Source organism: Chrysemys picta, chromosome 20, assembly GCF_011386835.1.
Source record: "Chrysemys picta bellii isolate R12L10 chromosome 20, ASM1138683v2, whole genome shotgun sequence".
In the NCBI taxonomy this organism is placed as follows: Eukaryota; Metazoa; Chordata; order Testudines; family Emydidae; genus Chrysemys; species Chrysemys picta.
The window spans coordinates 3227877-3244680 of record NC_088810.1 but is presented as its reverse complement, the minus strand read 5'-3'; the positions used below and the strand labels follow the sequence as shown (position 1 = coordinate 3244680).

Below are 16804 nucleotides of genomic sequence, written 5' to 3'. Positions count from 1 at the left end.
CTGGACACCTGGCAGTCCAATTCTGTGCCGGGCCTGGCAGAACTGCGCCCAGGCCTTTGGACGTGTCCGGGCCAGGCTGACACAGGGAGAGGCAGGCGGCTGGCAAGGAGGCGACAACTCCCACGGGGAGGTGAGAACATTGACAGGGAAGTGGTCAGGGCATTGGCCCGGCTGCTCTGTGGTCTGTCCATCCGGGCAGCCAGCAGGAAAAGGGGGGGATGGGCCTTGCGTTCTCTTGAATAAAGAAACTGGCCCAACTGACTGTCACTGGGAGCCAGAACTCCTGGGTTCTATCCCTGGCTCTGGGAGGGGAATGGGGATGAGTGGGGGTCACACAGTGGGGGCTGGGAGCCAGGACTCCTGGGTTCCATCTCCAGATCTGGGAGGGGAGTGGTGCCGAGTGATTAGAGTGGTGGGGTCGGAGGTCAGGAATTCTGGGTTCCATCCCCAACTTTACAAGTCATTTCTCAGATGGATGGTCTGATATGAACCGGCCTCCACTTCATTCTCTGCCCTCAGCCACACCTCTGTAATTCCTCAGCTGCCTCCACTTCTCCTGGTGCGAATGGGCCCGGGGCCATGCCGGGACGTGGCTATGTCTCCACAATTACTCTCGGCTCATGGCTGCCCCAGATGGGAGCATCTGTCTCTGAGAACCATGAGGCTGATTCCATGCAGCGAGAAATGCTGGGGTCTCAGGGTGCACCTGACGTGACATTCAGCAGGTAGCAGTCTTAGCCGGATGCGTCTGAGGTTTGCAGATGCTATTAGCCCCAGCTCGCTCTGCGCCTTCCCCTCCGCTGAGCCCCACTGAGAAACCCACAGAAGAGCAGCCTCCCAGCCCCAGACACAGTTTGCATGAGCTGTAGCTGCAACATCAGGGACTGCCTCTGAGACACCACAACCCTGAGAGACGCAAGTCAAGAATGAACCGAAAGCTAATGAAAATTGGGCGAGATCTGAGCTAGTGCTGCACAGACCCCAGCCGAGATCAGGGGTCCCATTGTGCCAGGCGCTGTACAGACCCCAGCCGAGATCAGGGGCCCCATTGTGCCAGGCGCTGTACAGACCCCAGCCGAGATCATACCCCACTGTCATGGGTGCTGCAGAAATGCACCATTTCAGACAGTCACCTCCCCAAGGAGCTGTCAGCCTAAAGAGACAAGACAGTCAAAGGGGACATGGAAGGAAAGTTCTTTTCACAAGGTCACCCAGCGGGTTAGTGATGTAATGGTGATTAAAATCCAGCTCTCCCAGCTCCCAGAGCCCGTCCCTGTCAACAGACCAGACGGTCACTGTATCTTGCCTCTGTTATCCCTGTGGTTTGTTGCTCCCTCTTGCACCGCTTCTTCTTCCTCTTCCAGTAATTGTGTTCTCTTCCCTTTCTTCCTTCCTTCTGTGCCTGCCTGCTCACCATTTCTAGGGAACAAGGGCAGGGGGGTGCGTTTCAGTGGGGGAGGAGCACACTGGTGATTTTAACTTAGTGGGAGTTTCTCAGTCCCCAAATTTCACAATGAAAAGATTCCGGGTTCCCAGCTTTCCAAATGGGCTACTTCAGAATGGGTGGAAAACGTCCTTCAGAAATCCCACGGGGAAACCTTTGAAAAAGGAAGGTCAGGTCTTCACCAAGCCCTGATGGGAAGAAAATGATTGCAACATTGTGTTGATCTTTATTGGAGGGGTTCACCAGCTCCAGCTGTTCACTCCCTTTGAGGACTGGGGAACAGGAGAGAAGGCAGGAGGACGAGCCGTAGGGGAAGCGATCAGAGATCTGCATGAGACAATTGCACTCAGTGTACCTGATCTTGCTAGGAAAGAGCTGGCGAACCTGCGGCCCCAATGCCCGGTGCTGGGATTGGATCAACTGTAGCATTGTTTACCCGTGAAGACTGGATCCTGTCTGAACTATGTAGGTGGAACGGATCAACATCTTCATGGCTTCGGAGGAGCACACACTTGCTGCAGGATTTCTCTCCTCCGCCCCTTCCCCCGCTCCATTTAGCTCTGTAAGAGTATCCGGACTCACCCCTGCAGCGCCTCCTGCTGGTCGTCCAGGGAATTAGCTCTCCAGCCTCTGGAGCGCCCTCTGCAGGCCAGTGATCCGCCTGTCCTCTGCACTCAGGCTCCCGTGTCCCTCCCAGGACCCTGGTATCCCTTGCTCTGGGTGCTGCCCCCTGGCAGTACCCACACACGCTAGGTCTCCCCTCCCAGGGGAACCCCCACCCACTAACCCCACCTCACCTCAGGATAAGGCCACTGCCAGTCACCAGCTAGCCCCCACTCTCTGGGGCAGACTGCAGTATAAGCCACTCATCATCGGCAAGGTTGGGTCTGGACCTGCTCGCCTTGGCCTAGCCCTGGGCTGCCCTCTGCAACCCCCAGTACCCCTTGGCCTATTACCAGGCCGCAGCCTGGGGCTATCCAGGCTGGAGCTCCCCAGCTCTTCAGCCTTTCCCCAGCCCTGCTCCACTCAGGTACCCTGTCTAGTTCCCTGCAGCCAGGCCCTTCTCTCTCTGAAGGCAGAGACTCTTGAGCTCCTGGCTCCCAACCTTCTTATACAGGCCAGCTGGGGCCTGATTGGGGCATGGCCCAGCTGTGGCTATTTCCCCAATCAGTCCAGTAGCTTTTCCCTTTGCCCCAGCCCTCTGCCAGGGCTGTTTTAAACCCCTCAGGCAGGAGCAGGGTGGCCACCCTGCTACAAGCTCTTTATCTGTTTCTCTCTCCCTTTGTGCTTCGGTCTCTATTCGTTCCTTCCTCTGTCTTCCTAGCATTGGGAGTTGCCCTCAAGATGCTGATCGCCATTGTGTTCATCGCCAGCCTCCCATTCTCCTCGGCCTGGTGTTCAACGGTGACATCATATTCCGTGCCGGCGTCCTCATGAAAAAGACAACCAACGCCATCTGGTTCTCGACCTGGCCATGACCGACGTGATCTTCCCCTGCATCCTGTCCTTCCGGATGGGCTGTGCATGGCCAAGCACCCATGACCTCTTCAGCAGGTGGCTATGTGAGCTGAGCAGCAATGTCACCTCCCTCCACATGTCCTCCAGCACCTTCCTCCTGATGGTCATCAACACCAACCGCTGCCTCTCCCTGGCATGCCCCAGGTGGGCCAGGAATCACCGTATGTCCCTCCTGGCTTCCTGTTCTGGGCATCTGCCCTTGGGGTACAGCTTGAGACACCCAGATCTCTGGCACGGCCTGATGCACTACTCCGATGTGGTGAACCCAGGTTCATTTAGTTACTTCTATTATGAAAGCCAGCTCTTGGTGGGGGGGAAATGTGAAGTCAAGCGCTGTTATTTATCAATTCCTGGTTGGGTTCCCGGTCCCATTACCTTTCATCATCACTGGCTATGTCATTCTAGCTGCCAAGTTGAGGGGATAAAGCTGGTGTGCTTATGCCACCAAGCTTCACCTTGCCTTGGTCTTGACTTTTTTCTTAGCTGGACCCTGTGTCATGTCTTCTACTTCCTTCAGCTCTTTGTTCAAGCATCACCTCTAGAGAAACGAGGGTCCTTAGCCAGTGGCAGTGTCTTTGCTTATGGCCTGGTCTCTTTGAAGATTCCACTGTTTTGCCTCTGCTTCGGCTGGGAATTCAGAGCACAACGGAGATGCCCCCAACCAAATGGATGTTAGATTGGAATTGGAACCAGTGCAATAGGGGAGCGAATGGATTCCCGGGGGAAAACAGAGAATTCGTTTAGTTGCTTGATGCTTTTGGTATGAATGGATTTGGTGCAGGAAAACAGCCTTTTTGCAGAAATAAAAACGAATTCCTTTTCCCCCTACATTAACCACTTGCTGTGTTGCAAGTTTTCATGATTTTTTCATGACTCTCATGGTATTTGACTTAAAGCCCCAGCTCCTAGAAATATTATAAGAGAGTTTTAGCAGCTTTCATTAAGAAAATAAGGACATTCCTAGTCCTTTTGGTGAAAAGATCAAAAATGTGACCCAGAACGGAGCAGGACCAGAAGATACATAAAAAGAGTTCAGATGTATTACTATTTTTCTTAACTGCAAGATATTTAAGCAAATCCCATGCCTTTTGGAGTCTGTCCCATGGCCTTTGAACATTTGGTGTTGGCCGTACTGCCCTTCTCAAATACTTGGAGGGAAACTGTAAACCAGAACATCTGATTTACCAGGGGATCTTTGTCTTTAGTTTTTCGGTCTCTCTTTGGTCCTTTGTCTCCCCTAGAGCAGTTTGGAAAGTAGAATTTTTATTTTTATTCCACTGGGGGGCGGTCAGCTTCACAAAGTAGTGAAGGGTACAAAGAAAGCCAACTAGATCCCACTCCCCTCCCAGAGCTGGGGATAGACACCGGGAGTCCTGGCTTCCAGCCATTCCTGCTCTAACCCACTAGACCCCACTCCCCCACAGAGCTGGGGATAGACACCGGGAGTCCTGGCTTCCAGCCCCTCCTGCTCTAACCCACTAGACCCCATTCCCCTCCCAGAGCTGGGGATAGAACCCAGGAGTCACTAGGGAGGGTTTGGGTGATTGATCGGCATTTTGGAACGAATGAGATTTCCATCGGGGAATGGCCTTTTAACAGAAATGGAATGGTTTGGATCATTAATTAGCCTGTTTCTCTAAATGCCCCATGTGGTGTGAGGCCAACGCTGACAATTTCATCGAGTCGCGAAATTTTGAATGTTTCCCTTAAAGCCCCAGCACCTGCCAATTAGGCAAAAACAACAAGTAAGTCTCTAGCACTCAAGCTATGGAGAAAAGAATAAAAAAACCGGACCCCACCATGCTCCTCAATGCTCAGAAATGTGAGGGCAAGTTAAAAATATCTGCCAAACGTATAGACTTTAAAGTAACCTCAGGAATTTTAACCTGGTCTCATGATGTTTTTCCACTTGACTTATGGTTTTTGAATATTCAAAATGGCCCACTGTTTTTAAAAAAAATTGATGGAAACTGTACAGTAAAATATTCAGCCTGTTTATGTGATGGGGTTTTTTTACATTTTGGTTCTGTTTTCTCTTCGCTAGTGCTGTTCATAGAGCAGAAGTTTTGTTTCACATGAAAGTTCAGAATTGATTTCCATAGTCGTGTAGTGGGTAAGAGCAGCGAGGCAGGAATCCAGGACGCCTGTTTTCTATTCCCAGTTTGGGGAGGGGAGTGGGGTCTAGTGGTTATAGCAGGGGCAGGCTGGGACCCAGGACTCCTGGGTTCTATCGTTAGTGCTGGGAGGGCAGTGGGGTCTAGTGGGTTAAAGCAGCAGGGTCATGATGAAAAGTAAACAAGGAACTGAGAATGATGCCGGATGAGAAGCTGTGTGACTCCTTTGTTAGCAACAAATGACCTGGGAAAATGACAGTCCCAAGGCTGCTCAAAATCCGAGTCCCCAACCCCATCTCCTCCTTCCTCTTCTCATGACTCCTCCAAGCTTCCCAGCCTCCCGACTCCCCTCCCCAGGCAGGGTCCCTCTTGTGAGGAGTCCCCCAATACCCCAGCCTGCCCTCGACGGAGCCGGTGGATCCCCCCAGTGGGTGACGGGGCCGTGGCTCTGTAGAGGGTACGGTCGGGGTGACACCTGAGTCAGGGAAGATTCGGAACGGACCAATGGGTTATGGGGGAGTAGCTACAGGGCTTGTGGCCTGGGTTGGCTCCTCCCTCTCCTGCCCCCCTCCCCACACTGGTCTAGTCAGAACTGGATTGGATCAGCTCCTGCCCTTTCATCTTTCAATATCCCCCAGCCAATTACTGAATGGCACTGACATGTGGCCAATCAGTGCATGGCAGAGCAGGATGGGGAGGGGGAAGAAGCAGCCCCACCCTTCTGAGAGAAAAGTGGGGCAGCCCCACCCCCAGGGAAGAGAAAGCTCTGCGCACTCTGCAAGGCGAGGAAGGGGGTGGGGTTTTCAGCCCATCTCACTACTTATCTGAAGAGCTGACATTTTCGGCAAGACTTTTTTGCCTGTCCAAAAACGCCGATTTCTTCTAAATTGGAACTTTTCACAGGAATTCCACAGATCTCCTGACTGAAAAGAAAATTGAGGGTGGGGAGGAAGTTTTGAAATTCCAGACCAAAGAATCTGATTCTTCCAAAACAACCTTCTTGTTTTGGCAAATATCAGCTAAAAAAAAACCGTTCAAAGGGGTGGGATTGAAACACACCATTTTGAAGTGGTCGGATCGCAGCGTTTCGATGGGGTGCAGTCTCTGCCACTGGCAAGGTTTAAAGCGAGTTGGGATATTTGTTTAAGAGATCTGCTCCTGTTCAAACAGGAATTAAGTCAGGGGAGTCGTATGAGCTGTGTTATCCAGGTGGTCAAACTAGATTAGAGATCCCCATTCTGGGAGGGGTACCCCCTAGGTGGGCAGCGAGGAACATTCGGGGACACAGCTGGCACGGCTCCCCGCCCTGAGGCTCTGCTCTCAGCCCTTGCTGCCATCCCGGCACCCAGGGCTCCATGTCCACCCTGAGCTGCGGCCCCAGTCTCGGCTCCCTTACCTCTGTCTGCGCCTCTCCCTCTCCTGGAGCTCCACTCCCAACCCCAGCTCCGGGAGGTGGGGCGGGGGGACATGGACAGGTGTAAGGGGGGGGCACGATGTAAAAAGTTTGGGGACCAGTGGACTAGATGATCACAATGGTCCCTTCTGGCCTTGGAATCTCTGATTCTCCCGAATTGTTTTTTCCCCCCAGGTTTTTGGTTCATGAAAACATTAGAATTTCAAGGTTTGACTCCAATTTGGGACAGGAACATTTTTCAAAAATGTGTGGAATGAGAAAACCATTTTCTGCTCAGCTCTGTCAACCCCCTGCTCCCTCGGCCCACCGGCAGTAATGGGGACAGTGGACGTGGGTTTGGATGGCGTAGGATGGAGGAGACCATGCCCTTCCAGTGCCCCTGGGCCCAATCCACCTTTCCGTATGTGAACAACACCTTACACCTCTTCTTCGGGAATCCCTACCAGCATGGAGAAGAGGATGGAACCCAGTGTGAATGTACAGGAGTTCTCTTTGATGTCTTCTTCAGCCTGGGATTCCTACTCAGCATAACAGACAATGGCCTGGACATCTTCATCGCCCGCTGGTGGCCGCCATCTGTAACCTCATCCCGGCCGTGGCCGACTTCATCTTTACCTCCTTCATCTCCACAGAGGAGGCCTTCGTCATCCTCCTGGGGGGCAAGAACCAGCCCTCTCTGCTGCTCCCACCCCACTTGGACCAGCCCCTCTGTCTCTCTCCTCCTCCTGTAAGTTTTAGTGCCATGTGCTCGGAGCTGGTGGAGCTGTCCAGTGCTGAGAAACCTATGAGGCCTTGAGGAGCCCAGCACTGCGGCTTTGGCATCTAGTTACCAAGCTCTAGGGCTGCACAAAGGGGCAATAAATAAGGGGGCAGGACACCAGGTTGGCTGAGCCCATGGGCCTGATCTAGGTAGTCAGGGCAGGGGCAGGATACTGGGTTAGGTGGGCCCATGGGCATGATCCAGGTAGGCAGGGAGGGAGCGGGATACCAGGCTAGATGGGCCCATAGGGCTGATCCAGTGATAGTAGTTCTGTGTCCTGGCCCCTGGACCAGTCTGGGAGTCGAGAGCTGCCATGGAGAGGTGGGAACATTGACAGGGAAGGAGTCAGGGAGTTGGTCCGGCTGCTCTGCGGTCTGTCAGTCTGCCCAGCCCATAGCAGGAGGAGGATGGGCCTTGTGCTCCCTTGCAGCCAGAGACTGGCCCTTCTGACTATCACTGGGAGCCAGGACTCCTGGGTTCTCTCCCCAGCTCTGGGAGGGGAGCAGAGGCTGGTGGTTAGAGCAGGGGGGGCTGGGAGCCAGGACTCCTGGGTTCTCTCCCCGGCTGTAGGAGGGGAGCAGAGGCTGGTGGTTAGAGAAAGGGGGACTGGGAGCCAGGAGTCCTGGGTTCTCTCCCCTGCTCTGGGAGGGGAGTGGGGTCAAGTGAGTTAGACCTGGGTGTCCCTTGTGCATTAATTCTATTTGTACAGGAGTTAGTGCTTGTCAGATCCCTGCTCCCACCTGGGTTTTAAATCCCACCTTATGAAGGCTCGATGCATTTGGCAGCCCAGAGGCGACAAAGAAGGATCTGGTTCAGCCTCTCCTGGCATCTGGCCACTAAGTAGCAGCAATTTTGTGCCAACAGACAGGATGGTGACACTGACCAAACCCAGCGCCCTGCCCTTGGACCATCGTGTGTCTTGGGTGGTTTTTCCTCCCCTCGGTCTCTTCTGTCCAGTGCCCAGCTGTTCGCGATCCCTCCCCCCATCACAAAAGCGACCTGACCCATAATCACACACAGGACTCCTGCCTCCAAGTTCCCATCCACGGCCTGCTGTAACTCTTGACCCCACTCCCCTCCCAGAGCTTTGGATGGAATCCAGGAGTCCTGGAGCCCAGCCTCTCCCCCGTCCACCTCCCCCCTCTCTAAACCACTATGCCCCACTCCCCTCTCAGCGTTGGGGAGAGAACCCAGGAGTCCTGGCTCCCAGCCTCCCCGCATCCACCTCCCCCCACTCTAAACCACTAGACCCCACTCCCTTCCCAGAGCTCTATTTCCAAACAAGTCATCTTTTACTATAGTGATAACTGCTTATAATGAGCTCATAACCCCTTTGAATGACCCCCCCCCCCCATAATGAACTAAACTCCCTTACCGAGAACCTCAAGAGGCTTTCAAGCTTCTTCTCCCATGGCGAGACAGGACCATGCGAACCAAGACCATCCCTGGCAGGGGTATATCAACACAAGCAGACCTGAGCGGGGCATCGTGTCTATGGAAGGGTGGAGTTCATTGGGTCAATTTTGCCCCTGTTGATGTGGGGGAGAGGTTCTCGCCAAACACGGCTGAGGTTCCCAGCTCTCAGCAGATGCATGGTGCCTAGAAGACCTGGGAGTCTGTGTCTGTGGACTTGCTCTTCATGTTCACAGTGGTGCGGACGGCCTCTTCGCTGAAGGCACTTTCAAAGGCTGAGAAGAGGGAGCGGCACAGCTTATTCTAAAAGTCCTGACCCATGAAGACATAGAGGATGGGGTTGGGACAGCTGTTGATGAAGGCCAGGCTGGCGGTCAAGGGGAGGCCAACAATGAGGGCGGTGTCCAGGCTGGGTGTCCGGTTCATCTCCAGGAAGGAGAAGATGTGGTAGGGGAACCAGCAGAGGACAAAAGCCACAATCACAGCGGCAATGACCTTGAAGGGCTTTCCAGATCGGGCCAGTTGGTTCCTCTTTAGCTTGGCCAAGATGGCACCGTAGCAGCACACGATGACACTGAAGGGGATCTTGAAGCCTAAGATAAAGCGGCTGATGATCATGACCCGGTGGTTCGTGTTTACGCTCCTGGCTCTCTGATCCTCTGTGGCCCCTTCCCCAGCCATGTCGAAATTGTTGTAGCAGTTGGTGATGTTCTCGTTGTATGGGGAGGGTGCCGTGTGGCGGAAATATAGATTTGGAGAACACAAGGCCAAGGCCACGACCCACACACCCAAGGCTACCAGGAAAGCCAGTTTGGGTGTGCGGTGGTTCTGGGCCCACACAGGGCGCACTACAGAGATGCATCGGTCTATGCTGATGACCATGAGGAGGTAGACGCTGGCGTAGAGATTTAGGAAGGCCAAAGTGGTGTTGATCTTACACAATGCCCTTCCAAATGGCCAGTGGAAGCCAAGGGCTGTGTAGGCCACACTGAAGGGGAGGAAGAAGGTAAAGATGAAGTCGGCCACGGCCAGGTTGAGAAGTCAGATGGTGTTGACCGTCCTCTTCATCCGGAAGCCGGTGATGAAGATGACCAGTTCGTTGCCCGTAACTCCCAGCACGAAGGTGATGGAATAGATCACCATGGACACCACGTGCATGCTACTAACGAGCACTTGCTTCCGGTCCGCATCTTCATGATTGTAGTTAGAGCTATCATAATAGGAGGTGGTGAAGACATCCAACAGAGTTGTGGGGAGAGAGGTGCCCTTCACAGCCATGGGGATGTCTTCAATTCTCTCCGTCTTACCTCTTTCTCCACCTGTCAGACACCAACACAACTCCTACATTAGTTATCTCCCCTGGCAACCTCCCAACCAGCCAGTGACTTGGAGGGAACACCATCCTTCAGAAGGGCCAAGGGAACGTGGGACTCCTGTATTCTGTTGCACCACATTTACACTCGGTGAGAAAGTTGGACAAAGATGATAGAGAAAGGGGACCAAGATACTCTCCTGGCCCCTAACCGGTAAATTAACGTACTCATTTCCCGGTCACTGCGTTAGGTCAAAGTCTCCAAACTCAAGGACAGTGATAAATTGGAGAGGACTCAGAGAAGAGTGATGGGAATGATTCAAATATTAGGCAACTTTTTAATGGTGATGGAATTCACCATCGGAATAACTTCCTAATGACTCTAGTGGATTCTCCATCACTGGCCATTTCAAAATCAAGACTGGAGGTGTTTCTAAAAGATCGGCTTTAGTTCAAGCAGGAATTACGGGGGGCGGGGGAGGTCTATGGTCTGTGTTGGATGCCATTGGGTGCTCTCCAATAATGGACTCTTTGGTTTGCTGGTGATACTCAACCATTGAGGAGGAAAAATTGTTTCGGGTCGATCCACGATGAAATTTTTTTGCAATTTTCAGTGACTGAAAAATTCAGGAAAAATCTGTTTGGGGAACCATTTCCTTCGACCCGAACGGAACCATTTTGTTTGGATCTTGAGTGCTTTTCATCGCTTTGAATCAGTAAAAATGGATACAATTCAAGGATATTTCAAATTGAAAAGATATTCTGAATAGACACTTTTTGTTTCCAAAAATGTCCAGTGGAAACATTTCAAATGGGGGGGCAGGATTTGTTTTTTGGCAGGCTGAGGGGGGTCGGCATCCTGAAATGAACAATTTAGTGAAACTGGCCCGGATTCATGAAACGTTTCAGTGTCACCAAATCTGCATTTTTCGCTGAACAATTTGATCAAACTTTTTCACCGGGTGATACTCAAAACTCTGTAGGCTGCCAGTGGGCCACCGGACACTGAGAAATTCAGAGGGAAAATCAAACTGCCTGTGGTTTGTTGCGTGTTTGCAGCACAATCAGCAAATTATTTATTACTATTTCAGTGGGGTTTAAATTATTATTCAGCACAGGTCCTCCAATAGTTACCCCACCATGACCTTCAAACCATACAATAGGGGATGAATGACACAAATGTGGGGGGAGGGATTCTGTGCCACACACTGATTAGGAGGCTGTTCGTTAATAGCTCCCCTCCCACCTGGGATAGGCTTGGAAACTTTCAGAAAAAAGTTGGGGATGATCAGCGTGCCTGGATTCTACCTGCAACTCTGGGTGGGGAGAGGTGTCCCCAGGGGGTTAGAGCAGGGTGGCTGGGGTTCTATTACTGGGACTAGGAGGGGAGTGGGGCCCAGTGGTTTATAGCAGGGAGGGCTGGCTTTTAGGGTTCCTGGCTCTGGGATCTAGTGGTTACAGTGGGGGGTACAACCCAGCTAGCCAAGTCCATAAATCTGGAACATTCCTTCTGAGAGGCAGCATCTCCATGTGAGAAAAACTTCCCACAGTCAGACCACCCCTACCCCTAACTCTGCCCCTCTTTTTCTGTGAGTTTGTCCCATTTAACTCATCTGTGTGGGGAGAGCTGGGGCTGCCTTCCCAGCTTTTGGGGGGCAAAGACCTGTGGGCCTTGAGTTAAACAAAGGGCTGAGAAGTGCACGGAAAGTTTTGTAAAAACTGTAACAACTGATTCCAGTAAACATTTGTAACCCGGCAGCTGGCAGGCTCTCTGCCCCCCTCTAGTGGCTGCCAGCCCGCTACTGCAGCTATTTCTTCAGCACACCCTGCTCAAACACCTGCTTTTCGAGACCCAGGCCTCAGGATCCGTCCCACCCGATGTCCCAACCCAGGGGCGGTTGTTAAAAAGGGGAAGAGGAAAGACAGAGTCCACGCCACCCCTGGCCCAGAACCACTTCCTCTTCTGCATGGGATGGGAGCTCCGGTTACTTTAGTTATTAGATTTTACCCTCCAGAACCAAGAATACAGCCCAGCAGTCCTGGCTCCCAGCCACCCCACAGATGGGGAGCGAACCCAGGAGTCTGGGTTCTCAGTTCCCCATTCCCCTCCCAGGGCCAGGGTAGAACCCAGGAATCCTGGTTCGCAGCCCCCCCTGCTGTAACTCCTAGACCCAACTCCCCTCCCCAGAGCCACGTAGGGAACCCAGGAGTCCTGGCCACCCTCTAATACCTCTGAGTGCTCACGGTGTGTGAACTGTCTCCTTTCCCGTCTGTGGGGCTCTCTAAGGGCGGCTGCCCCTGGCTGATCGTCTCCTCTGACGCCAGCCCCGTCTGCTCCTCTCGGGTAGAGGATCTCACACCCTGCAGAAGCCCGGGATGGCTTTGAATTGTGCTGTCAGCAAGGCGTGATCCGCAGCACTTGCCCAACACAGGAAGAACACTGAGCCTCTGACCCAACAGCGAGAACAGCGGAAAAGTGAGGTAACCCCTGAAATCTGCCCAGGCGTGGAACAGGACTCCTGGGTTCTATCCCTGGCTCTGGCTGAGGGGTGGCACCTTTTCCCAGCATCTCAGCATTGATCCCCAAGGTGGTGGCTGCAGCTCACAGAGGTTGACTGTGTCTGGGGCCAGGAAGCTGGTTTTCTGTGGGATTCTCTGGGGGAGGCTCTGTGGGGCTCAGAGGAGGAGAAGGCGCAGAGGGGGCTGGGGCTAATCGCATCTGCAAACCTCAGAGGCGTCCAGCTCTGACTGCTACCTGCTGAATGTCACCTTAACTCCCCCAACCCCCGACTCACCCCTGGACCTCAGCACCTCTCACTGCACAGAATCAGCCTCGTGGTTCTCAGAGACGGACACTCCCATCCAGGGCGGCCACAAATACGTTCAAAATACGCCTTGAGAGTTGTCCTATGAAAACTGCCGTCAGCAGGCATCTCAGGCCTATCTGCACTCGCCGTTCAGGTCGGCATGAGACGGGACATTATGAATTCCCTCACTGCCATTCTGCTCCACGATGGAGAAGCCCCGGTGGCCTCACTGAGGTGAGGGTGACCAGCCGGCCTGGCCTCTACAAAGCAAGGTGGGTTTGCCTGTTTTTTCATATCAGCCCCATCAAGCCAACCCAGCAGGAGCTGCCCCTCTACTCCTTGGCACCACGTACGCCAAGTGGTTAAATCACTTGTAGGGCATCATAGCTGAGTCAGTGCAGGAATGTTGGCATATCTGGTCCACTGACGGGCTGGAAGGTTTCACTAGCTCCATAGAGGCAGCAAACCCAACGCCTTTGCTGAGAAGATCCAGAGAGAGGGACTGGGCCCAGTAGAGGGAGGATTTGTGGGGAAAATTTGGGGCTGGAAGGGGACTAAGGTTGGCCTGCTAGGAGTACCCAAGTTGTGGGAAGCAGGCAGTTGGGGTTTGAGCTCTGTATCAATGTTGTGCAGCTTTGAGACCACCCCGGATTACTAGGCAGGTATTGACTGGACCCCTTGTTACCCCAGAATTTCACATTCCTGCATGTACCCCAGAGCTTGCCAGTACTGCAGTCAGCCATTTTGTATGTGCCGCCACTGCTGAAAACCAAATATCACATAGCTAATCAGATTGGAATTGGAACCAGTGCAATAGGGGAGTGAATGGATTCCTGGGGGAAAACCGAGAATTTGTTTAGTTGCTTGATGCTTTTGGTATGAACGGATTTGCTGCAGGAAAACAGCCTTTTTGCAGAAATAAAAATGAGTTCATTTCCCCCCTACATTAACCACTTGCTGTGTTGCAAGCTTTCATGATTTTTTCGTGACTCTCATGGTAGTTGACTTAAAGCCCCAGCTCCTACAAATATTATAAGAGAGTTTTAGCAGCCTTCATTAAGAAAATAAGGATGTTTCTAGTGCTTTTGCTGAAAAGATCAAAAATGTGACCCAGAACGGAGCAGAACTAGAAGATATATAAAAAGAGCTCTGATTTATTACTATTTTTCTTAACTGCAAGCTTTTTAAGCAAATCCCATGCCTTTTGGGGCCTGTCCCATGGCTTTTGAACATTTGAGTTGGCCGTACTGCCCTTGTCAAATACTTGGAGGGAAACTGTAAACCAGAATGTCTGACTTACCAAGGCATCTTTGTCTTTAGTTTTTCGGTCTCTCTTTGTTCTTTTGTCTCCACTAGAGCAGTTTGGAAAGTAGAATTTTTATTTTTATTCCACTGGGGGGCGGTCAGCTTCATAAAGTAGTGAAGAGTACAAAGAAAGCCAACTAGACCCCACTCCCCTCCCAGAGCTGGGGATAGAACCCAGGAGTCACTGGAGGGTTTGGGTGATTGATCGGCACTTTGGAATGAATGAGATTTCCTTTTAACGGAAATGGAATGGTTTGGATCACTAATTAGCCTGTTTTTCTAAATGCCCCATGTGATGTGAGGCCAACGCTGACGATTTCGTCGAGTCACGAAATTTTGAATGTTTCCCTTAAAGCTCGAGAACCTGCCAATTAGGCAGAAACAACAAGTAAGTCTCTAGCGCTCAGGCTGTAGAGAAAAGAATCAAAAACCAGACCCTAGAATGCCACTAGAGGCTCAGAAATGTGAGGGCAAGTTAAAAATATCTGCCAAATGTATAGACTTTAAAGGAACCTCATGAATTTTAGCCTGATCTCATAATGTTTTTCCACTTGACTTATGGTTTTTGAATACTGTGTGTTTGTCAAAAAAAATTGATGGAAATTGTAAAGAAAAATATTCAGCCTATTTATTTGATGGGGAGTTTTTACATTTGGTTCTCTGTTTTGTTTTCGCTAGTGCTGTTCATAGAACAGAAGTTTTCTTTCACATGAAAGTTTAGAATTAATTTGCATTGCACTCGGGGAGGAGAGGAGAGGGGGGTGTAGTAGTGCAGCGGGTTAGAGCAGGGGGGCAAAGACCCAGGACTCCTGGGTTCTATCCCTAGTTTGGGGAGGGGAGTGTGGTCTAGTGGTGATAGCAGTGGCGGGCTGGGACCCAGGTCTCCTGGGTTCTATCTCTAATGCTTCCAAAACAAGGACTGCTCTCAGTTCTGGCTGCCATCCCCACAGCCAGGGCTCCATGTCCACCCCCAACCTCGGCCCCCTTACCCATGTCCGTGCCCCTGTCTCTCCCAGAGCTCCACTCCCAGCCCCAGCTCCCTGGGGGGAGGACACGGGCAGGGCTAAGGGGGAGTACGGGGTAAAAATTTTGGGGACCATTGGGCTAGATGGTCACAATGGTTCCTTCTAGCCTTGGAATCTCTAATTGTCCCAAATCAATTTCCCCCTCACCCAGGTTTTTGGTTCATGAAAATGTCAGAATTTCAAGGTTTGGCTCCAGTTTGGGAAGGAAACATTTTTCAAAAATGTGTGGCATGGGAAAATCATTTTCTGCCCAGTTCTGTCAACCCCCTGGGACGGTGGATGTGAGTTTGGATGGCGTAGGATGGAGGAGACCATGCCCTTCTGGCCCCCCGCCCCTCCCCCCCCCGCCTTTCCATATGTGAACAGCACCTTACACCCCTTCTTTGGGAATCCCTACCAGCACAGAGAAGAGGATGAAGACCAGTGTGAATGGACAGGACTTCTCTTTGCCATCCTCTTCAATCTGGGATTCCTACTCAGCATGACAGAAACTGGCTTGGTCATCTTCATCACCAGCTGGTGGCTGCTGTCTGGAACCTCAACTCGGACATAGCCGACTTCATCTTCACCTCCTTCCTCTCCACAGAGGAGGCCGTCATCATCCTCCTGGGGAGCAAGAACCAGCCCTCTCTGCTGCTCCCACCCCACCTGGAACAGCCCCTCTGTCTCTCTGCTCCTCCTGTAAGTTTTAGTGCCATGTGCTCCGAGATGGTGGAGCTGTCCAGTGCTGAGAAACCTACCAGGCCTTCAAGAGCCCAGGACTGCGGCTTTGGCATCTGGTTATCAAGCTCTAGGGCTGCACAAAGGGGCATTAAATAAGGCAGTAGGACACCAGGTTGGCTGAGCCCATGGGCCTGATCTAATTAGTCAGGGAGAGGGCAGGATACCAGGATAGATGGGCCCATGACACTGATCTCGGGCAGAAGGGAGGGGGCGGGGTGCAGCATTATATGGACCTATTGGCCTGATCCAGGTAGTCAGGGAGGGAGTGGGATACCAGGCTAGATGGGCCCATAGGGCTGATCCAGTGATGGCAGTTCTGTGTCCTGGCCCCTGTACCAGTCTGGGCCAGGCTGACACAGGGAGGGGCAGGCGTCTGGCAGGGAGTCGAGAGCTGCCATGGGGAGGTGGGAACATTGACAGGGAAGGAGTCAGGGCGTTCGTCTGGCTGCTCTGTGGTCTGTCAGTCTGTCCAGCCCAGAGTGGGAGGAGGATGGGCCTTGTGCTCCCTTGCAGCTAGAGACTGGCCCTTCTGACTATCACTGGGAGCCAGGACTCCTGGGTTCTCTCCCCAGCTCTGGGAGGGGAGTGGGGTCCAGCGAGTAAGACCTGGGTGTCCCTTGTGCATTAACTCTATTTGTACAGGAGTTACTGCTTGCCAGATCCCTACTCCCACCCGGGTTTTAATACCCACCATTATGAAGGCTCGATATATCTGGCGCTCCAGAGGCGACAAAGAAAGATCCGGTTCGGCCTATCCTGGCATCTGGCCACTAAGTGGCAGCTATTTAGTGCCATCAGACAGGACGGTGACACTGACCAACCCCAGGGCCCTGTCCTTAGACCATCATGTGTCTTGGGTGGTTTTTCCTCCCCTTCTGTCCTGTGCCCAGCTGTTTGCGATCCCTCACACCCTCCCTGTCCCCCTCAAAAAAGCAACCTGCCCCATAATCACACACAGAACTCCTGCCT

At 52.5% G+C, this 16804-nt stretch overlaps 1 pseudogene; it reads right to left on the bottom strand.

Moving 5' to 3' along the window:
- Window positions 1-8470: 8470 nt before the first annotated feature.
- LOC101938982 (chemerin-like receptor 1) lies at window positions 8471-12468 on the bottom strand (annotated as a pseudogene).
- Between the last annotated feature and the right edge of the window lie 4336 nt (window positions 12469-16804).